This window comes from Trachymyrmex septentrionalis, unplaced genomic scaffold, assembly GCF_001594115.1.
Source record: "Trachymyrmex septentrionalis isolate Tsep2-gDNA-1 unplaced genomic scaffold, Tsep1.0 scaffold5, whole genome shotgun sequence".
Lineage (NCBI taxonomy): Eukaryota > Metazoa > Arthropoda > Insecta > Hymenoptera > Formicidae > Trachymyrmex > Trachymyrmex septentrionalis.
Window position 1 is genome coordinate 1,622,185 of NW_017305672.1, and position 6,545 is coordinate 1,628,729.

A 6,545-nucleotide genomic window follows, 5' to 3' on the forward strand; every position below is an offset into this window, starting at 1 on the left:
TGAAAATCGACTGTCCCAGTTTTTTGCCAATAGGAACGAGGGTTTCTATGAGAGAGGCATAATGAAATTACCTTCAAAATGGCAACAAGTTATCGAACAAAACGGTGCATATTTGACCTAAATCGGATCATTCTAACTATACTAAATAAAGCCTTCAATTTAATGCAAAAATAATAGATTTCCTTTTACTACACCTTATATTTTGTCATTTTTGTCATTTTTCTAGGATTATATTTTTGCATTGTATTTTTTTTATAGATACTTGGTATGTACTGATTCTATGATGTCGTTAATAATAAAATATTAATATTATATTGTCGAACCAACAATTTCAAAAATAATTCCAGAAACTCTCGAGATACTGTGGACAACTTTAATGCCTATTGTGGTTAAAATACTTTTATATAATGAGTGGAAAAAAATTGCTGATTTGCAATTTGAAATAAGATGTCAATTTCTGCACTGTTTGGATGCTTTGGATGGAAACCATGTAATTATACAGGTAAGATATTATACGAATCCTTTTGTGTTATACATATATAAGTCCTTATTACATGTGTATATTTTCAAGAAAATTATTTTTAGACACCACACACACACACACACACACACACACACACACACACACATTCTGGATCTACATATTACAATTATAAAAGTGCATATAGCACTGTTGTATTAATGGCCATTTGTGACAGTAATTATAAATTTATCTTAGTTGATATTCATGCAAAATAGTGTCCCGATTGCGCATATTATTGATCGGAAAAGCGAATCTTTACCTTTAATTTACTTTTTTACAAAGCTCCGTACGATTTTTTTCCATCAAGTTATTCAACGTTGAAGCAAAAATGATCTTTTGTATAAATATAATGTGATAACATATGTGTGATAATATATGTGGCGATTCTGTAATGTATTATGCAATACAATAAATATTTTTGCGAAATATAAACATTTCCTATATGTAATTGTTTGGTGTTACTTTTAACCACAAATCCGGAATTAAAAGTAACATCTACGAAATATAATAAAATCTAAAATTATACAGTTGAAAGAAAAATATCTTTTATATCTGTATGATATTTTAAGACTAAGAAATCATAGTTTAAAATTTACTATTCGCAATTGATTAATTTCAACCTGATAAAAATCCATTTTTACAAAAAATGTTGCAACTAGTCGCTCTCCCCTACTAGGGCCGAAACTTGAACCAAACATATTCGTGTATCTCGACGACATTATTGTCATCACGCGATCTTTAGAGGAATACCTACAGATCCTTCAAGAAGTTTTTGGCCGGTTACGGAAAGCGAGACTGAGACTAAATCCCGACAAATGCCGGTTTTGCGTGGACCGTTTAAAATACCTCAGCCACATCGTAGACCAAGACGGATATAAGAGACATAAGAACAGACTCCGAAAAAGTGCGTGCAATCGCAGATTGGCCCGAACCCCGAACAGTCAAACAGATTAAACAATTCTTGGGCGTGGTATCCTGATACCGTCGTTTTATACAGGACTTCGCTATCACCGCCACGCCCTTGACTGCATTAACCAAGAAAAATGTCCGATGGAAGTGGCGTCCCAGGAACGCCTTCCGAAGGCTGAAAGACATTCTGACGCGCTCGTACTAGCTTACTCTGATTTTACGAAGCAATTTTATCTACAGACAGACGCAGGTACTACCGGTCTGGGACCGTGCTCATTCAGAATTTCTCGGAGGAGGAGAGGGTGATAGCATACGCGAACATTGAATTAGGAAATTACAGCGCGACAGAGCTGGAATGCCTGGCTGTCGTCTGAGGTATACGCAGGATACGGGACTATCTGGAGGGGAACCCGTTTACCGTCATAACCGATCACCAATCCTTATGTTAGTTCCAGAAATTAGAAACGCCCTCAGAACGGCTAGGACGCTGAGTTTTCAAGCTCCAGCAATATGACCTCGAGATCCGGTACCGGAAAGGGACGTTAAACAGGATCTCTGATGCGCTATCGCGATAGCCAGTAACCGCAGCCGCCGTCATTATGCCCCGATGCTCATGGTATCGGTGCAGGTACTTCTCAGTACGCGATTGCCCAACGAACACCCTGATTGTGAATACGCGACGGGAAGCTATATCGCCATCTACTTCACGATCTTAATTTCAAAGAGACCGCCGCGGAGTCGCAGTAGAAAATCTGCGTTCCAAAGGAAAGTCAGGAAATTCTATACAATAATCATGACGACGCGACTATTGGGTACCTGGGTATCGCAAAAACCATTGCTTGGATCGTTCGGATTTACTATTGATCGGGAATGATGGGGGAGATCGTGTGGTACGTGCGGAACTGCCAGTATTGCCTGACGTATAAGATGGCACAGACGAAACCGGCGGGAGCGATGCATGCTACGGTTGTAAACTAGCCGTGGCAGTAAGAAGCAACGCTGGATTTAATGAGACCGTTACCGCGCTTAAGAAAGAGCGTAGTTGCTCAATATGCAGGACAGATTTACAAAGTGGGTAGAACTACGCCCCCTCCGCGGTCACCGCAAGCATCGCTGAGACCATAATCTTCCGACACGAATGCCCGGACACCATCCATTCCGATAACAGCACAGAACTCCGGTCGGCGCAACTCGAAAGACTACTAAAAGCGTACAACATCCGACATATACACGCTCAGCAATGCAACCCCGTCGCACAAACCGCATGATAATAGCGCAGTTTGTGGATCGCAATCATAAAAATTGGGACGAACGTCTGCTAGAGATTCAATTTGTGTTTAACACCGCGCGCCACGAGGCCACAGTGTACACGCCGGCGTACTTAAATTTCAGTCGGGAACTAGCATTGCCCACAAATGTCCGAGAAGCGTGATGATGAGCAGGACCCGCGCCGCCGCCCGATACCACGCGCCGATACCTCGAAGAGGCCCAGGAGGGTAGTAAGAATAAATTTAGCTCGCGCATTTCAGAGACAGCAGAAATATTATAACCTGCACTGACGCCCATGGAAGCTGGCAATAGGAGAGTGGGTATACAAACGAGAATATCCGCTTTCAAATAAAGCCGCTGCGTTTAATGCAACATTAGCCAAGAAATTTGAAGGACCGCTCGAAATGCGCCGCGTATCTCCGACAATAGTCGACTTGCGCGCGAAGGATGGACGCTAGTACCAACACATATACGTGCAAGACTTAAAACCTGCTTCAAACGAACCATCGAGTAATGACGAGAATGACAACAGAAGGGAGGACCGATACTGACGACTCGGGGACTCTAAGAGGGAAGACGGTGACATCGATGAAGAGAGTAGGGCGGAAAGCGGCAATGACTCCGCGAGGTAAAAACAAAGAAGGATCTAGAAACTTCGCACGGAATATAATTATACAAAATCGACAAATGTTCTCTTTTCGCTTCGAGATTATGGAGAACGATCTCAGAGAGATAAACCTTATCGACGCGATTAACGCGATTCATCGGGCCGCCGCAGGAGTACGACCCAGAGAATCCTGGAATGAAGAGACTTGTTGGAACAGCCACCTCAGCATAGGTGAACATCAACGCACCAGCCAGTGTCTATCCATCACCGAGACCACGGAAAGCACCCACAGCGGGATACGAAGTACAAAGATTGGATCGAGAATGAGAAGCCAAAGTGACATAGCTCACTAGTCCGCCACCGTCACGAAACAAAACGGAGGCTAGTAAACAAGCAACAGGCCTGCAACCATGACCAGCGAGGGTCATGGGTCCGCTACCACTCCCACCGATCCTCGTGGAGGTAGAGTCAGGACGGATCATAGAAGTTCCACATTTCTCGGCCCATGTATCCTATCAATTTAACGCAAGGCAATATGGACATAAATGGAACATACATTTTAACAGCAATCGGATCCGTACGCTCGGTACGAAAGCAGTAAATATGCCTCGAATTCAGGCACTACTAAAAAAGGGGTTGATGCGCTCCCAAAAAATCGTTCCCAGCTAAACATCAGCCGAATCCCGCAGTATTACATGCAGCAATGCGGGCGTCTGAATATTTTTTAAAATCCGCAAACATAATTTACAGGTACCAACCGAAGTTGCGCGAGAACGACCGAACGCTGCCGAGCGCTACCCCGCAACAGATATCTGTACCGTCACACATGTGGGGGTATCGCTCGGCGAGAATATACGAATCGAACCGAACTCCACCGAATCTGCGGCGCTGCCAAAAATCCATCATATAAAAGGCTGCTGATTCTTATAAGGGGGCTTTTTTGCTTTGACTCCTATCCGACTTCTACCGATTCGATAGCAATCCTGATACGCTACGAGCATTTTTTGCCGCAAGATTCCGGCTGACATCGTGTCCAGAGGATGAAGCGTACTTCGCCTCTGTTGAGCGTTCTCAACACACTTGGAAGCCGATTCTCGCTATATCCACCGAGTAGACGAGACAAAGGGGGGTAAAGCATTTTCTGCCTCTATTGGGCGTTCCCAAGTCGAAAGGCATCAGCCACAAGCTTATACACAATGCGATCGGCACGAACAAAGGTGGAGTGTCCGTCTCCGTCGAGTGTTCTCAGAAGTTGGTCGCGCCCGCGCCTACACTCAGGTGTGCCATAGGCACATTCGAATTTCGCGACTTGCGTTTCACGCTGCCGCGTCGCGTTAGCATCCGTTTCGCGTTACCGCACCGCAACACTAGGGCCTGGACCCGTGTTCTCATATTACAGAGTGCAGTGCGCGCTATCAGTATTCTAATGTATTCTATTTTTTTATTTTATTGTATTCTAAATTACATGTTAGTATCGTGCTGTGTAAAATAAAGAGTGTTTGTATTTCGTCTTGCTACATAATTGCAGTCGTTAATTGTAAGCGCCTTCTCTTTTCGCAACGAATCTCTTTCGTTCCCTGCCCAATTAATTTGTCCGACAAGCTATTCGGTGCAATGGAACTATTCTTTGTTCGACATTTTTAATATAGAAGATGAAATAACGTCCCTGACGAAAATAAAAATCGGAGCGTAAATCAGATGTAGTGGAAGAGTAACAGAAGCGTGAACGAAACTTCTAGAAGGCGAAATTGGAACAATGAAATGTAAAAGAAGCATTTACATTTTGATGTTTCAATTTTCGCCTTCTTGAAGTTTCACGCTTTTGTTCTCTCATTACATTCAATTTACGCTCCGATTTTTATTTTCATCAGGGGTCCTTTGAGATCAGAACAGAAGCATTACAAGATATTAATAGAATTGGTAGTAATATAAATATATAAAAAGCCTCTAAAATATGTATTAATTTTGTTACTTATTTTAATAACATCAGTATTGTTCCATGGAAAAAAAAACATCTTCCAATATTAATATTTTTCTGATTATGTTTTTCTACTTTAATGTAGTCTAGATATATACATTTATAGATATAGTATATAGGTTTTCATAATAAGGCATGTACATTATATAATAAATGTTTTATATACGCTTCCTTGCTGCAAATTTCCATGGATTTTTTCATAGGTTCTTATAGAGGATTATAAGATTCTATAGGAGTTTGTATAGCTACCTATAAGATTTGCGCAGCATGCATAAGCATACGTAGGACATTCATAGGAATGCAAATAGGATAATAGAGGTACTCACAGAAATGTGGACAGATGTCCCATGAGAACTAAAAGTCTATATAGGATACCAGTTTGACGTGTAGCAACATGTAGGTGTACGTAAGATAAAGGAGAGATGCCCCATGGGAACTGCCTATAGGCTACCATAGGATGACGTACGCACATCTCCTATGTCCTAACTCCTATGTAAACCTACATATTCCTATACGTTAAAGTATAGTATCCTATAGGTCTTTAGTTCCCATGAAGCATCTCTTCTGCATTTCTATGAGTACCGATATCAACTTGAGAGAATAATTCGTAACTCCCAAAAACTGAAAATCACGATAATAGTTAATAAATGAGATACGTTCCACGTAGGGTGAAAAAAAATCCTGACTGCTATAAGGAAAATATATACTCATGACTTTTTTTAGTCAAATACACCTTGTTTATCACGTGACTTGCAATTTTTAGAGTTATGGAAAAATTATCTTAGATTTTCACGTGAAATTACATCAATCGGCTATTATAACATTTTGTGTACACACTCTTCTAATATGTATATTATAGGGACTATACAGAGTGCCTTAGAATATTTGTGACTATTTTGGAACTATATACAGTATCTCAAAATATTTGGAACTATTTTTTTGTGCAAATATAGCGAATTAAACTGAACCGGAAGGTCCTCTCCTCATTTTGCAATTTTCGCAGTTATTACCCAATAAGCAGAATGTCTAAAATCGATGCATGAGATAACTTTAAGATACGAGGTCTGTTCAAAAAGTATCTCAAATTTTGTGTTTTTTCAAAAATTATTTATTTATTCATGAATATCTATTTTGTCCCCTTCAAAGTAATCCCCATCAGATATTATACACTTGTGCCAACGTTTTTTCCAATCCTCGAAGCACTTCAAAAAATTATTTTTTGTGATCTTGTTCAGCTCCTCCTTCGATGCCGTCTTTAT